At 41.4% G+C, this 18,375-nt stretch overlaps 1 protein-coding gene across 1 annotated transcript in view; it reads left to right on the top strand.

Moving 5' to 3' along the window:
- Positions 1-4,176: 4,176 nt before the first annotated feature.
- ptpn20 (protein tyrosine phosphatase non-receptor type 20) overlaps positions 4,177-18,375 on the top strand; it is a 72,882-nt gene continuing 58,683 nt past the window's right edge. The window contains exon 1 of the mRNA XM_042066157.1: positions 4,177-4,439. The gene's annotated coding sequence lies outside the window, so the exon portion shown is untranslated. The remainder of the gene's footprint in view (positions 4,440-18,375) is intronic.

Below are 18,375 nucleotides of genomic sequence, written 5' to 3'. Positions count from 1 at the left end.
CCGACTTCATGCGCTTCCGTCCACAGCCACAGTCGGTGGATCCGAGCTCACGGCACACGACATAGCCCTACGTCACACACAGCCCACTCACTTCCGTGCCCCCTCCTCACCGCACCCAATATCTATCTATCTATCTATCTAGCCTATCTATCTATTTATCTATTTGTCTGTCTGTCTGTGTCTATACATCTAGGCCTATCTGAAGGCCATGTGGACTTCTCTCTCAGTAGATGAAGCCAGATGAATGAATGTAGTTTACACTGGTGGATGTGTGTGGTTTAGTTTACACTGGTGGATGTGTGTGGTTTAGTTTACACTGGTGGATGTGTGCAGTTTACTTTGCGCTGATTGCAGTTTAATTTGTACTAGTACATTAGTTAATGGATGTGTGTGGTTTGGTTTTCACTGATGTGTGCAGTGTAGTTTACACTGGTGGATGTGTGTGGTTTACAGTAGTTTGCGCTGATTGTTGTGTGTGGTTTAGTTTACACTGGTGAATGTGTGCAGTTTAGTTTGCGCTGTTGGTAAAAATATTATATACCAAAGTGAAATATGAGATCCAGTCACGTAGAAGTACAAATCAAGATGCAAGGTTTATTAGGCTGTATACAGGAGAGAGGCACACCCGTAGCACAGCGTACTCCAGAATATGCGTCTCTGACTTGACACAGAATCATCCAGGGTTTAAGTACCAGACAGTAAAGAATAGATAATCATACAGTGACTGTGGCAACGCCAGGAGACATTCAGTCTACCTTAATCAATGACGAAAATGACTGTTGACGCAGAATAGACAACAACAAGTGATATCCACTCTGGCGCCTTACATTATCATGTTTAAAAGAACAGTACAGATATCACACAGGGTCATGATGCAGACGTAGAATCATACTTTTAGTGTCAAAGTGACCCACTAGTGAGAAATGCAGAACATTAAACCACATACTGAATATTGGGCCCAATGCTGCACATTAAACCAACATATTAAAGTATTGGACATAATGTTCAATTCCATTTTCTCTCAGCGCTGATCAGAATCAGCGTTATTGGGCATAGTTTGCGTAAACAAACAAGGAATTTGACTCCGGTTAATCTTTGCTCTCAAAGTACAACACTCACTTAACATATAAAGAATAAAAACAGAAAGGCCAGTAGGAAATATAACAAATATTGTAATAGAAGATATATATGTCATTATCATTGATAATCCACATTGATTAGCATTCATAATCCACTACAAATCCATGATGCAGCTCAGTCCACATCATGTGAGCATGCCTACCACTGTGGTCTCAGCTCATGGACACTGCAGACCTGTTATAGCCCCTAGTGAAGCAACACTTCATAATCAGTAACCAGAAGTTGTGTGCCTTGCCTTTTTTTTTTACCTTTGGTGTGCCTTATCCTCTGTTTTACACTAATGGATGCGTGTGGTGGTTTAGTTTACACTGGTGGATGTGAATTGTGCAGTTGCATTGTCCTGGCTCCTCTGGATGAGTCTATGAAGGGTCTATTACACCTGTTTCAGGCAAATAAATATATTTGTACATTGCAGGTCAAATTAACACACATTGTCAAAAGGAGAAGCCTACATCAGAAATACAGTTAGAGGTCAAATAGAAGTAAGCCGTAATAATGGAATACGCAGTAATAATGGAATAATAATAATAATAACTAAGGGATAGCGGCCGCCGAGGTGTCCTGTTATACGGAATTAATGGACGAGGGCGAGAGGCAAAGAACTCCCCGGCGCACAGCGGAGCCTCCGCCCAAGTCCATTAATTCCGTATAACAGGGACACCTCGAAGGCCGTTATCCCTCTTATCGCCCGGTTGCCACTATAGGCAATAGTCATGCCTTTACAGCACTATAGGCAATAGTCATGCCTTTAACACGCAAAAGAAACACGTGGTTCCGTTTACAGTAAAAAGAAGCCGACTTGTACAACTTTCTTTGGCCCTAGAACAGCGATAGCATGAACAGTTCAGCTTGTTCACAGTTGATTCCATGCACTCTACAAGGCTGTACTTCCTGAGGAGGCTGTGGTCCTTCAATGTCTGCAGTAAGCTCCTCAGGACGTTTTACCAGTCTGTTGTTGCCTGCGTCCTCTTCTATGCTTTTTTTTAAGGGGCAGCCGTGGCCTACTGGTTAGTGCTTCGTACTTGTAACCGGAGGGTTGCCGGTTCGAACTCCGACCAGACGGCTGAGCAACGGCTGAGTTAGGTGCCCTTGAGCAAGGCCCCTGACCCCTCACTGCGCCCTGAGCGCCACTGCTGTTGCTGCGCCTTGAGCAAGGCACCTGAGCGCCACTGTTGTTGCTGCGCCTTGAGCAAGGCACCTGAGCGCCACTGTTGTTGCTGCGCCTTGAGCAAGGCACCTGAGCGCCACTGTTGTTGCTGCGCCTTGAGCAAGGCACCTGAGCGCCACTGTTGTTGCTGCGCCTTGAGCAAGGCACCTGAGCGCCGCTGCTGTTGCTGCGCCTTGAGCAAGGCACCTGAGCGCCACTGTTGTTGCTGCGCCGGGATTAGTGTGTGCTTCACCTCACTGTGTGTTCACTGTGTGCTGAGTGTGTTTCACTAATTCACGGATTGGGATAAATGCAGAGACCTTTATTCTTGCACTGTTGGACTTACTTATGTGCATCATCACCATGACACTCATAGAGCACCTTACCTTATGCTACAGGCTCAGTCCCTGCTCTATCACTGCAAGCGCCTCATGCTTGATCATCCTTAAGCACACTATGTGGATATTTGATTTAGTTTTTTTTAGTATATTTAGTATTTTAGTATTTTTTTAATCTTCTACTGTCTCTATTGTGCAGTGGAGGTTTTTTATATTTATATACTTATATTACTTTTTCTGCTGTAGGTGCATGTTGTGTGTGATGTCTGTATTGAGACTTTTAATTTCTCCTTGGGGATCAATAAAGTATCTATCTATCTATCTATCTATCATTATGTTTATTTGTTAAGCAGAAGAGCCTGATCAGCTGGAGACTTCGCTCACTGCCTTGCACAACAGACAGACTGAGGAAGTCATTTGTCCCCAGGGCCATTGAACTGTTCTATGCTTCACTTAAGGGAAGAGGAGAGATAGACTTCTCTGCATAGTCTGTCTGCTTCTTCACCCCCTCCATGTTTGGATACTGTCTGTCCACTAGCCACTTTTTACCACTGTCTTTCTGCCTCACTGTTTGCGTGCTATATTAGCACATTAGCACATATGCATAACCCCTCCCTCCATGCCATAGCCGAACTGTGGCCACACTTATAGCTTTTCTTAAAATAGTTATATATATAGACTTACTCATTTGCACTATCACCATGACCACTATCACCATTGCACTATCACCGTGACACTCACACAGAGCACCTTACCTTACCTTACTATGCACAGAGAATCACAGGCTCAGTCCCTGCCTCAGTCATTGCAAGCGCCTCTTGATTGATTAATCAGCACTATGTGGATACTGTTTTTAGAATTGATTTAGATTAAGTGTTAGTATAATTTGTATTTTAGTATATTCTTTATCTGAGGATCAATAAACTATCTATCTATCTATCTATCTATCTATCAATCAATCTATCTATCTATTTATCTATCTATATTCATATATTTCTCCTAATCGCTCCTCCACTGTGATTAGGAGAAATATAAAACCACAATTATGGATGATTGAACAGATTAAAATAAGATGGGACAATAAGATAAGATGGAATAGAATAAAATAACAATGAAAGAGCAGAAATTAAAAGTTAAACTTGACCAAAAAACAAAACAAAAACATGAACCTTGAACACACACACAAGGCTAGCCAAATAAAGAACAGCTGTAGACCAAGGTCAAGTCTGTGTGTGTATGTGTGTGTGTGTGTGTGTGCGCGCAGGGGGTGGAGAGTCCACACCTATCACAGGTCACAGTAGTCTGACTACCGGTCAGAGAGACACCCGTTTTCTTTCACACTATTAGAATATAACGTAAACATCTCAACACCTGTCAAAATCATCGTGCACACTGTCTTAACCAACTGTGCCAAGTAACGTGTGATGACAGAAGGCTTAATGAAGTCAGAAGTTGATTGGCGACCCAGCCCCCGCTTCATGGCTCCCTTCAAAGCCACACACACACACACACACACACACACTTGCGGGCGCGAGTAATCCTATTTGCGGTTTTACCGCCATGTGCTAAGAATAGTGTTAAATTAGTGGAGTTGACAGAAACGGGCTCGCTACGAGCACAGGTTGTAACACTGCGACACTTCAGGGCGGACGGGTCGCGCGGATTGTGTACAGTTGAAAGCGCGTCGTGGAGACGGAAGGCTACTTGGCGACAAAGCAACCGAGAAACATGCGGTGAGCTGGCGGACCACCTCATAACCAGGACCAGTCCGACGTTTTAGGGAAATAGTTTCTGCGGACAGCGAATGCCCGAAGGTAAAGACACCTCTAAGTGAGTTCTAAAATAGCTGTCTTAGAGAAGAGATTATTAGTCTCTGCCTGGTGACGTTGTGCCTTACTCTTACACACTTAAACAAGTGTTTTGCCGTGTATTAATCCGTAGTCTACAAATGCTTTGCTAAACTGCATCGGGTGAATGTGATTTCTGGTCATGTTGTAGGCTATAGGGGCCTCAGCCAGCTCATCAGACTCTAATTCAATTGACTGAGCAATCCTCTAGACTAGACTACTGCTCCAGCAGTTCCCAGACTTCCTTTCCCAGGAAAAATGACAAGGACTAGGCTGCAGATCAGATCATGCTGTCCTTGTTGTTCTGCACATCACATGACCTGCCGTCGTTGCCTTGCGTGACTGTTGATGTTTTCTGGTACATACAGTGCCTGCAACAAGTATTCACCTCCTTGGATATTTCCTCTTTTATTGCCTTTATAAATGTAATCATGGTCAATAAGCTTGTTTTGACCAAAATTTAAATTTTTCTTTAATTTCAAAGTGAAAGCAGATTTCTCTAAAGTAATGGTCATTAATAAAAAAAAAAAAGTGGTTGCATAAATATTCACCCCTCCTTTCAGTGACTGACCTAATTCAACAGTGGTCCAGCCAGTTGGTGCTAGTATAGTTTCATGGGGATTGTGTGAGTGCAGTGATTATGTATAGTATAGTAGTATAAAGGTTCTGTGGGGAAGGTCCAGTCTCTGGCTAATCAGTACTCCTGGCTACGATTCCACCATGAAGACAAAAGAACACTCTAAGTCACTCAGAGAAAAGGTTATTGAAAAGCATAATAGCATTATTGCCTAGCGTTATTGAAAAGCATAAGTTAAAGGATGGATACAAAAATGTTTCAAGTTACTGAACACTAAACATGCTCTGGAGATTAGTGCAACCCACCATTAAAGGAGAATTCTGGTCCTGTTTCATACAGATCTCTGGTCCTGTTTCACACAGATCACTGGCCCTGTTTCACACAAATCTCTGGTCCTGTTTCACACAGATCTCTGGTTCTCCTGGTCTCCGAGTGCTGACAATGTTACCCAGCAGAGTTACCCAGCAATGTTACCCAGTCAATGTTACACAGCAGTGTTACCCAGCAATGTTACCCATCTTCAGTTGCTGCAGCCAGGCAGCTTCAGTGTCACACTCTGGGGCATAGTCATAGTTTTCATAATAATCATAAACGTGATAATATTTTCTTTGGTACCGACACTCAGTGACCTTGAGAAACAGTGATTTGTGTGAAAGGGAATCCTGCTTTAAGCAATGTAGCCTATAGCAATGTAGCCTATAGCAATGTAGCCTATAGCAATGTAGCCTATAGCAATGTGTAACAAGGAATATGGCAAACGTGCAACATACAGCAACTCTGAAGGAGGCCACAAGGAACCTAGAACAACTCTGAAGGAGGCCACAAGGAACCTAGAACAACTCTGAAGGAGGCCACAAGGAACCTAGAACAACTCTGAAGGAGGCCACAAGGAACCTAGAACAACTCTGAAGGAGGCCACAAGGAACCTAGAACAACTCTGAAGGAGGCCACCAAGGCACCTCAACAACTCTGAAGGAGGCCACAAGGAACCTAGAACAACTCTGAAGGAGGCCACAAGGAACCTAGAACAACTCTGAAGGAGGCCACCAAGGCACCTCAACAACTCTGAAGGAGGCCACAAGGAACCTAGAACAACTCTGAAGGAGGCCACCAAGGCACCTAGAACAACTCTGAAGGAGGCCACAAGGCACCTCAACAACTCTGAAGGAGGCCACCAAGGCACCTCAACAACTCTGAAGGAGGCCACCAAGGCACCTCAACAACTCTGAAGGAGGCCACCAAGGCACCTCAACAACTCTGAAGGAGGCCACAAGGAACCTAGAACAACTCTGAAGGAGGCCACCAAGGCACCTCAACAACTCTGAAGGAGGCCACAAGGAACCTAGAACAACTCTGAAGGAGGCCACAAGGAACCTAGAACAACTCTGAAGGAGTCCACCAAGGCACCTACTCAGAAGGAGTTAAAAGCTTCAGCAGCTGAGATGAGAGAGACTATGCATACAACAGCTATTCTGTATTCTGAACGGGTTCTTCACCTGTCAATCAGCATTTTTTCCAAAGAAAAATGGAGTAAAATTGCAATATCCAGATGTGTGATTGAGACATGTCCACACAGACTCCAAGCTGTAACTGTGGCCAAAGGTGCATCTACTAAATCATTTACATTATGTTTATGTATACAGAATATTTATGCAAACACTATATACATTATATATTTTTAATTAATTGACATTACATTCTTGTAAATTAAAAGCCAAATTATATTGACCATGATTACATTTATAAAAGCAATAAAAGAGGAAATGTCCAAGGGGTGAATAGTTTTTATAAAAGCAATAAAAGAGGAAATGTCCAAGGGGTGAATAGTTTTTATAGGCACTGTATTGCTGTTCTTAGCATGTTTTTGCCCTGGTGTGTGTGTGTGTGTGTGTGTGTGTGTGTGTGTGTGTGTGTGTTACTAGTTTAACATAAGTAATGCAAAAGCATACGCTTAAGGCACAAATGTCAGTGTGAGTGGTCAGTACACACACACACAAACACACACAGCACAGACTCCCTCTCCTGCTGCTCTTCCTCCTCTCCATCCTACTCTCTTTCTCTCCTCCTCCTATCTTCCTCTTCTCTACTCCTCTCTTCCTCTCCTCCTACTCCTCTCCTCCTCATCCTCTCTTACCTTCCTCTCTTTCTCTCCTCCTCCTATCTTCCTCTCCTCCTTCTCCTCTCCTCCTCATCCTCTCTTACCTTCCTCTCTTTCTCTCCTCTTTCTCTTCTTCATCCTCTTCCTCTCCTCCCTCCTCATCCCCCTCTCCTCTTCCACTCCTCTCCCCCTTGTCCTCTCATTGTAAGTGGAATTTCTAATAACCTTGAAGTCCGCTCTTAACGAGACTCGTAACCCTGTGTATCAGTGCAAGGGAGATGTATTTAAATATACAGTATGTACAGTGCATACTATATGTACTGTACTGTATGTGTCCTAATGTGACCACAGGTGGCCAGAGAGCAACCCTGATGTTCTGACATTCTGTGGTACTAGATGACAAGACAGGTCGTGCATACCAAAAACAGACCAGTGTGTTTAAAATGCACTTTACTATAGAGTATACCATACACACATCTTTAAATCAAACAATATGTATTCATAGGTCTATAGAAAAAGTTATTGAGCTAATGGTAACAAACAAAAGTATAGTAAAAAAAGTTTTACTGTACATAAAGTCGACTTTTTGTAGAACATTCCTTTCAAAGTATCTGCATTGGTTCTAAAATCCTCTAGGGCCAGATTGAAAGTCAAGTCAAGTCAAGTCAAGTTTATTTATATAGCACATTTCATACACAGAGGTCATTCAATGTGCTTTACATAAACAAAACCAAACAATAATAACAAATAAAAGCATAGAAGGGCAATATAGTCAAAGAATAGTTAAAAGGTAAAGATCATAATAAAAAGAAAACATAAAACACAAGGTAAAATCATTTAAAAATAAAGAATAATTAGTAAGCAAAAACAAAGGCAAAAGTAGTAAAAAAAGTAATAAAAGACAAAGTAGAAGTCTAGATTTAAAACTGGCTACAGTTGGGGCCTTTTTAATGTCATCCGAAAGTTGGTTCCACAGCTGAGCCGCATAGCAGCTAAAAGCTGCTTCACCATGTTTAGTTCTAACTGTAGGTTTTACTAGCAGGTTTTTCACCTGGGACCTGAGAGGACGAGAAGGTGTGTACTGCTGAAGCATGTCAAGTATTTAGGTCCTGCTCCATTTACTGATTTATAAACAAGCAATAGTGCTTTAAAGTCAATTCTGTGACTTATTGGAAGCCAGTGCAAGGACTTAAGAATTGGAGTAATGTGGTCAGTTCTTTTAGTTTTTGTTAGAGTCCTAGCTGCTGCATTTTGTATCACCTGAAGCTGTTTAATAGTCTTTTTAGGAAGGCCTGTGAACAGTCCATTGCAGTAATCAACCCTGCTGGAGATAAATGCATGAATGAGTTTTTCTAAGTCATGTTTTGACATCAGCCCTCTGAGTTTGGCAATATTTTTGAGGTGGTAAAAAGCTGATTTAGTTATCGCTTTCATGTGGCTGTTGAAATTTAGATCACTGTCAATTAATACACCAAGATTTTTAACAGTATCCTTTGCCTTCAACCCTTTTGTGTCAAGGAGAGTGGCAACCCTAAGTCTTTCCTCATTTTTACCAAATATAATTGGGTAAAGCGAAGCTGCAGGGCAACCCATAGTGATTCTATGTTTTCTTCCCTATTATTATTACGCTTCCGCCATTGAAGTCTATGGCAGCCCATAGAACCGACTGGTGAAAAGTTGTGAAATTTGGCACACTGATTGGGGACAGTCCAATAATTCATTTCACCAAGCTTCAAGCCGGCACCTCCAGCGCTCTAGCGCCACCAACAGGTCAAATTTGGACGTGCGTTCACGCACGTAACTTTTGACTCGTATGCCCGATTGCCAAAAATGTGGTATCGTTGGAATCCTTGGACCAAGCCGAGTTCAACGCACCCTATGACGTCAATTTCCGCCATGATGGATTTTCCGCCATTTGGGATTTTTTCAAAAACCTTTAAAAAGTTTCACACCTCACATAGTTTGTCCGATTTTCACGAATCTTAGCACATAACACTTATCTTAGCACTTATCTTCAGAGCAAGCCGCACAAAAGTTATCGATTTTCATCTTCGGAACTAAAACTGTTTGCCCGTAACAGCCAAACGAAATATGCGAAATATGCGAAGCCGCCAAACAGGAAGTGAGCTCATATCTCAGCAACCCTTTCATCTGTCATAACAAATGCATAAAACAAATGCATTTTGGCCTGTAGCTGTTGATGTGTTTGGAATTAAAACATACTAGTGGTGTCTAGTAGTACTTTTGGATGTCCTTCGGCTGACCCAGGCCAACTTGTGATGTCAACATAATTGATTCGGCCGCCATATTGGATTTAATCAAAAACATGAATAAGTATTCGCAAGTCACAAATTTCACCTGATCCTCACCAAAATTGGCAGAGCCCATCTGCAGACCATGCCTTATCAGTGCTTTGCTTTCTGGAACAATTGACAGAAGCATTCGGCTGTAACAGCCAATCAAAATTTGCGGCGAAGCCGCCAAACAGGAAGTGAGCTCATATCTCAGCAATGCTTTCATGTATCAAAACCAAACTTAGTACATGGTCCTCAGGACCCACCAGGAGGACGCTCAAGAAATTTGGTGACCTTTGACCTCTAGGGGGCTCTGTAATTAGCAAAAATGTATTTTGGCCTGTAGTTGCTGCATTCTTCTGCAATGGAGGTCAATGGCAGCCCATAGAACCGTCTGGTTCATCCTGATGATGCACAAATAAGTTGGTGACCTTTGACCTCTATGGGGGCATTGAAATTACAGCAAGCATGATCATATCTCAATCGATCTTTTATTTTTGATGTGAAACTGAGTTCCATCCAGTTCATTCTAATGCGTGCGTGCAAGGGTGGGGCGGGGTGGGACGGGCAGGGGCGATTGCGGCGGTGGGTTGGCTGGGTGAGGGGGCGGCGACACTCAGCCCTGGTTCAGCCCCACAAAATCAGTTATGTTTTGATGTGAAACTTGACCTTGTAACTCAGCCAATCTTGGATTGTTTGACATGGAACTTGCTGTGACTGCTTAATGCTATATGCCTGATGCCACGGCATTGAGTTTCATGCCAAATCTGGACTGCTGAACTGCCTGCTTGGCCCCCACATTGCTGCTTGCAGCTATATTTACTTCAGTTTTTTCTTTGTTCAGCTGAAGAAAATTTTGAGACATCCAGTTGTTGATTTGTTCTATACACTGACACATAGATTCAAGAGGACCATAGTCGTTTGGTGATAGAGCTAAGTAAATTTGTGTGTCATCTGCATAGCTATGATATGAAATCAAATTATTTTGAATGATTTGTCCAAGTGGGAGCATATAGAGGTTGAATAATAGTGGCCCCAAGATCGACCCCTGGGGAACACCACAGGTCAAGGACGTTGGTGTTGAGGTACAGTTTCCGATGGCAACAAAGAAGCTCCTTTCTTGTAGATATGATTTTAGCCAGCTGATAACTATGCCTGTAAATCCAACCCAGTGTTCTAGTCTGGGTAGTAGAATATTGTGATCAACAGTGTCAAATGCTGCACTAAGGTCCAGTAGCACTAGGACTGATGTTTTACCTGAATCTGTGTTGAGGCGTATGTCATTGGAAACTTTAATGAGAGCTGTTTCAGTACTGTGATTTGCCCGAAAACCAGACTGAAAGTAATCAAAATACCCATTTGATGTTAGGAAGGTGGTTAATTGATTAAAGACTACTTTTTCAATAATTTTGCCAATAAAAGGTAGATTGGATATGGGCCTGTAATTGTTTAGCATGGAGGCATCCAGGTTATTCTTCTTGAGAAGTGGCTTTACAACAGCTGTTTTCAGTGACTTAGGAAAGGTGCCAGACAGCAGTGATACATTTACAATTTGAAGGACATCCGCCGCTATGAGGTGAAAAACATTTTTGAAGAAATTGGTAGGCAGAGTGTCTAAGACACATGTGGAAGAGCTGAGATTCTGTACCGTTTTTTCAAGTGTTTCGTAGTCTATCAAGCTGAACTATGACATCAAGTTTAGTTTCCCTCTGTTTGTTGCTGGAAGTTCAGGTTGAATTTGTAATTGAGCAGATATGTTGAGTCTGATTTTGTCATACCATAAAGGGTCCATACCTACATATAGAGTATCTATTCATAGGCCTATACTAAGGCAATGACTGGATGATGTTCCGTAAACTAATGAGTGTTTACACATGTGAAGAGAGAGAGTGAAGCACTGGTGATTTACAGTTTTTTACAATTGTTTACACACGTTTTCAAAACTCTGTGTCTATTTTTTAAAACTCCACACACAAAACCCACAATTGCTCACACAAAATGCAAAATGCCTCAAATCTCCAGCAAAATGACACACTACATTCAAAATGTCAAAAACACATGTTTAAATCAAACATTCTCCTCACATTACAAACACTTTTGTCATAATATGACATTTTGGATACATCATTTACACACTGTTGCTCAAAACCTAAGACTCTTCTGTCTTTCATAGTCTTTATGTATTTCCATACAAAGTTACGGTACAGAGAGAAGTTGAAATACACAGATTTATTGAAACCAAAAATAGTGATTTTTAGGGGTTGTGCATGTATTTATAGGTCTATAGAATTTTTGAGCTAATGGTAACTTGGGGAGACACAAAAATATAGTAAAAAAGGCATTGGTTCTGAACATTTCAACCGTATTGGATTTTAATCCATACCTACATAGTGAGTACAGTATGTCTACTCATAGGCCTATACTAAGGCAATGATTGGATGGTGTTCAGTAAAGTAATGAGTGTTTACACATGTGAAGAGAGAGAGAGTGAAGAACTGGTTATTTAGTGTGGCATTTTGATGGGTTGTGTTGTGTAGAAAATTGTCTCTCCTCTCTCACTCTCCTGCTCCTCCTCCTGCTCCTCCTCCTCCCTCTCTCCTCTCCTCCTCCTCCCCCTCTCCTCCTCCCAGGTCTCTGCCTCCAGGGGGATTAGCAGTGGTGGATGGGACAGGAAGTCAGGATAGCGGGTCACTAGAGTGACGTCTGGGGTCAAATCCCCTCTTAAGCTAGAACCTGTCACACACACAAACACAGACGCAAATACTTATACTCTAATTATACTTGGGCAGTTCCAGCGTTATGGATGTGACAGTTGGACTCATATTGGTAAACAAAATGCCTTAGAGTGGGGACAACATTAGTATCAGTGAATTAATTTGCATAACTTTTAATGTAACCTCTGTCCTCTGAATACTGAGAAATCCTCAAATTGCATATAATCAATTTCATCCTAAGAATACAAGCCATTTTATCAGCTTTATGGATGTGACATGAAATGGACACACTTTTGTGAGAGATTACAGGTTTTCTACAAACTCTCTATACACATTTTGAAGGAAACTACCGAAACTATGATATATGTAGCATGAAGGAGACTTGAATGAACACAAAAAGTGTGTTTTTGAAACCATGCGTTATTTTCGTAATGCATTATGTAGGAAAAACTGGCGTTATGGATGTGACGTGTCTGAACCAGTCCTCGACAAACTACATAAAACACATAATTAAGTAGTGAATTTTGATATAAAACAATTGAAATAGTAATCATGAAAAACTAGCAATGAAAGTACTGCTTCCTTAGTGCCCACTAAGATCCACAGGAAGAATCAGGACAACAAGTCATTTAAAATATAAAAAAGGAATTAATTTTTTTATTTTACCGTCATCAATTTTGGTCAGTAATTCCCGGGTTACTGAAACACCAGGGAACATGATACTTGGTGGCCACTCCCCTAAATAACTAGCCCTACCTGAACCGTTGCACCCAAGATGACAAAATATTTATGGTATGTTAGTCTCAAGAGCCCGCATTAACCTAACCCATACCCACTCATTTGTGATTTGCACCCATAGTACATGCACGTGCACACATGCACATGCACACACACGCACGCACACACACACATACATACACACACACACACACACACACACACACACATACACACACACACACACACGCACGCACAGTCGCACACATACAGACAGGCAAGCACACACACACATAAACACATACAGACAGGCAAGCACACACACACACACTCACATAAATGCAGACACATAAACACACACACACAGGCACGCATACGCATGTGCGCATGCAAACACATGCACACATACACACATAAACACACAAACACAGGCACGCATGCGCACATGCACACACACAGACACACACAGACACACAAAAGCAAACTCACATATGCACACACTCATTTACATGCACATGAGTTGCAGGAGTAGGAGATGGAGACAAATTGACAAGCGTGATTTATTTTTGCGAAGAGAATATGCAGGACTGAGAGGCGCTATGCGGTACATCTAGTTTATTGCTGCCGTTACTCATGTTATTCTGTGGGTATTAGCTACAGAGGACCTGACACTTCAAATGCTGGCATATCGCGTCATTTAAAATGAAACTGTGTTAAAGGAATTATCCGGAGTAAAATGCACTTTAGATCGATTTACGGATGATTGGGAGTACATACGTTGAGTTGACATCGGATGTGTTTTGAGAAAGTTCAATGTTACCGTTTTTAGTCAAAGCTCGTTAACGTGGAAGTGAGAATATTATTTTGCCTACAAAACGCTATTTTTATACCTCTTCTACAGTTCCAAACAACATTGCACTTACGTGGTAGTGAGTAGAGGGTCCCTAAAGCCAAACCGAAGTATCCCGAGGTCTTTATGTGGTCGGATAGAGTCCAGAATGAATTTCATCAAGCCAGTACCTTTCCGGAAATGTTGCCATCTTTGCTGCCATCTTTAGGGGAAAGTCCGTAGGAGTCGTTTGCCAAGTGTGCTCTGGAAATTCACAATTTTTTTTTTTTTTAAACGGCGACGAAATTGTGAATTTCCAGAGCACACTTGGCAAACGACTCCTAATTCCTTTAAGCAGAAATGAACGGCAGGCTGAACAGATCTGCAACAGAAGGAGGTTGCTATGTTAACTCCAGCTGCAAAATCAGCCATCTTCACCAGCTAACACGATAATCCAGTTACTGTACAACAACAGTATGACAGTTATGGGAAGATAATCGCTTAGATTTTTCATTTTTATTAGGCCACTTGAAAATAGGCTATGGCTAGGCTAATCACTGGAGGTATTTTAATATTATGTTTGTTTTGCTAATGCTTAGGCGAGGCCTCCCTGTGGTTTTGATCAACCTAATAATATTTGAAATGTCAATTGTAAACACTAAGGTGAAATGCATTGAAACTGACATGCCACCAGAACAGACGTTTTATCGGCTTTGAGGTATAATAAAGTCTCCAGTCTTGTAAATTTACATAATGTAACATCCATAACGCACCATTAAAGGTTTTAAAAGTAAGAAAGGGGCACAATTTGGTCATCACACTTTACATTGATATAAATCAGCTTTGCACAGACACTATGGACATTGTCGCATCAACACTGTATGTGTAGCATAAACTTTTCCTATAAACCGTTATGGATGTGACATGGCCATGGAACTTGCTGACTTAAAAACAAAAGCCTTACAAATGTAAAGAGTTGCGCTCTTAAAGGCAAGCTGAGCATAGACATTGCTCTACCATTCCCTTGTCAATGTGGAATTTGTCAAATTACACTATTTGTTTGAACCTTGGGTCCATTTATCCACTTTTTAAATATGTATAATATTACCATGTGAAAAATGTTGTTTCTGGTATGGTTGCACACCATATTTATGATGTGAAAAGAGTGTCATTCTCCATCAAATTCAATCAGATCAGTTACAAACAATAAAATATAGACCTAAATGAAGATTTTAACAACAGTTCTATTTGCCTATGCACAATTTTTTTCCATGGTAAGGATGACCTTTGCATGGAATTGCCCACTTACTCACTTTTACTCTCACTTTGTCAGAAACTGTCACACACACACACACACACGCAGATCGGTCTGCTGTAACTTAGATGTTTGAGTATGTTGTGTGAAAGTTGAGTTAGAGTGTGAATATATATATATGTTTGTTTATATTGTGTGAAAGTTGAGTTGGAGTGTGAGTGTATGTGTTTGTTTATATTGTGTGAAAGTTGATTTGGAGTGCGAATATATATGTGTTTGTTTATATTGTGTGAAAGTTGAGTTGGTGGTGAATATATATGTGTTTGTTTATATTGTGTGAAAGTTGAGTTGGAGTGTGAATATATATGTGTTTGTTTATATTGTGTGAAAGTTGAGTTGGTGTGTGAATATATATGTGTTTGTTTATATTGTGTGAAAGTTGATTTGGAGTGCGAATATATATGTGTTTGTTTATATTGTGTGAAAGTTGAGTTGGTGTGTGAATATATATGTGTTTGTTTATATTGTGTGAAAGTTGAGATGGAGTGTGAATATATATGTGTTTGTTATGCTGTGTGAAAGTTGAGTTGGAGTGTGAATATATATGTGTTTGTTATGCTGTGTGAAAGTTGAGTTGGAGTATTGGGCAGGAGGCTCTCTGTGACTATATGGTGCTGTGTGTGTTGAGGAGTATAGTCAAAGTCCTTTTAGGCAAGTCCCTCCACTCGGCGGCCATATTGCAACGCTTTTTGGGCACTCATCGGGCATCCTATTCGGCAGAAATACGCGTGTGCAAGGCTTCACGATACCAATCTTGCTCCAGCGGCGAGATCACAACACATGATTGGCACGATGTCTTCACAACACACCATATGATTGGCTCAATGTATTCACATCACACCACATGATTAGCTCAATGTATTCACATGTCAACGTTTTGCCGAGGACGGGGTGGGATATGTGCAGACATTGGCGTTACAAACTAGCCCCATGCATTTCTATGGAGGATTTTTTGAGTGCTGTGTCTCCTCATTAGAAAGTTTCTGGTATAGTCAGAGACACAACACTCAAAACATCCTCCATAGAGATGTAGTTAGTTTGTAAGGCCAATATGGCAGTTGTCTACACATATCCCGCCCTTTCCGTGGCAAAAAAGTCGATATGAGAATACATTGTGCCAATCATGTGGTGTGTTGTGAATACAACTCGGCTCATTGTGTCAAAACTTTACACACAAGCACACAACACACAACACTGGGAAATAAACCATTCACATCTATGTTGAATTGAAACTCTAATATCAAAACATAACAATCCTTTGTCAAAATGTCACTCTGATGACAAAATGATACACACTTGCATCATATGAATACACTTTCAGATTAGCAGCAACACACTAGTGTACTTAGAAAACACTGCAGTCAGTTAGCATTCTGTGAAGCTCAATGCAACACTTACAGTTTTTGTTATGTTGTTTTTCCAACAAAGGTTTTCACAACAACCAAAAATGAAAGTACTGAAAGGTCACAAATGACATCAACTCAATACTGTACATCACAGTACTATAGTGTACTACAGTACAACTGTACAGTACAGTATAGTAAATGCAGTAACACAAAAATAAAACAAAAACACTGTAAAAACAAAAATACACTTCTGTAAATACAGAAAAACAGGCTTAGATGTGGTGGACTCTCTGTCCAGCTTCCCTCATTGTGTTGTCCCAATAGTACCATGAAATTTCATTTATGAACGAAGTGCCTTATGTATGAAATAGTGTGTAGTGTGCAGGAGCAAGTGGGTTGCAGAATTGGAACTAAAGTGCAAATCAGCGCTTTTGTTTAAAGATGCCCTGCCACACGTATTTCATTACTTTGTGGTAATGTCTGAAGTTCTACCATGGACTCTGTAACATTTTTTGTGGAAAACATGCCTTGGTTACCTTGTTTCAAGCCATTCTAGCGCGCCAGTTCTCATTAATATTCAACGAGCTAAGCTCCTTGAATCTGATTGGCTAACAGCTAGTAGGTTTCGTCCATAACATGACAGCCGTTATCAACTAATTTTAGCTTCATGGCATGAACTTAGCTTGGCTAGCAAGTGCTAGCATTGTCCAAATGTGCATAAATAAAACCTGCTAGGCTAACGAGTGCATTAAACCTATATAACATAACGCTTTCTTGAGTTGACAATAACGTTTTAGTTACGGACTGCACTGGGGGGTATTCCAAGTATGTGGTTTAGTGATAAACCTGGGTAAGTTAACTCAGAGTAAGTGGTAAACCTCCTACAACAAGAGCCCCATGGTATTGAATTTCCCATCTGGCTCCTAATTCACCACTCTGCTAGGCCTCCTGCGTCCCCCTGGTGGTCATTTCAGGCTAATGCATGCAAATCTGGCTCCTTACTCACTACTCTGCTAGACCCCCTGGGTCCCCCTGGTGGTCATTTCTCAACCTCATGCTCTCTCTGGCTTGTTTCCTGATGAGCTCATGCAATCATGTGTTGTTAGATGTCAAACAGAAACATGCAGTCAGAGACGGATAGACAGACAGACAGACAGACAGGAAGAGAGTTGTGTGTAATCTAAAGGTTTACGGTTATGAGATGTCAGACAGACAGGCACACACTCAGACAGACAGACAGACAGACAGGTGTGTAGCTGTGGAAGCAATAGTGTGTGTAAAACAGAGGGAGACAGTTGAACTAGACACACAGGGTAGGAGTGGCTTTGAGGAGTCTTTAAACAGTCATTATGGACTCTCTATTATGGTGCCAAAGAGCCTGTGTGTGTGTGTGTGTGTGTGTGTGTGTGTGTGTGTGTGTGTGTGTGTGTGTGCGTGTGTGTATGTGTGTGTGTGTACGTGCGTGTGTGTCTGCAGCCATTATGGACTCTAATGGTGCCAAAGAGCCAAGCACCAGCAGATATGCAGACAGGTCAAAGCTAACTAGCCTGCTAGCTAACTAGCCTGCTAACTACAGCATCTTTATTGTGTTTTTGTATCCTTACTTATATCCATACTTGATGTTGTTCAATACAGTTTCAATTTGTTTTAGAGCTAAATGACTAGCAGCCAAAGAGCCATATCTACTGACCAGGTAGTGACTAGCAGCAGGCGAAGACCATCTCTGAAGAGTAGTGAACCACTAAACCACAGCAGTGTGAAGCTAGCAACACTAATGAAAAAATCCAATATGGCTGCCACATGTAGATTTTTCAACATAAAAGTCCTTACCCAAACCAGTATATGTAACCAAAAATATTGGTTTGCTAAGGACTTTTATGTTGAAAAATGTATGTGTGGCGGCCATCTTTTTGCTTTTCAGCTAGTGTCGCTAGGTTCACACTGCTGTGGTTCAGTGGTTCACCAAAGCTTCATTTGCCCATCACTACTGAAGAGCCATATTAACTGACCAGG

Source organism: Alosa sapidissima, chromosome 16 (assembly GCF_018492685.1).
Source record: "Alosa sapidissima isolate fAloSap1 chromosome 16, fAloSap1.pri, whole genome shotgun sequence".
NCBI classification, from domain to species: Eukaryota; Metazoa; Chordata; class Actinopteri; order Clupeiformes; family Clupeidae; genus Alosa; species Alosa sapidissima.
The sequence above is the reverse complement of the archived record's forward strand: the minus strand, read 5'-3'. Positions and strand labels throughout refer to the sequence as shown.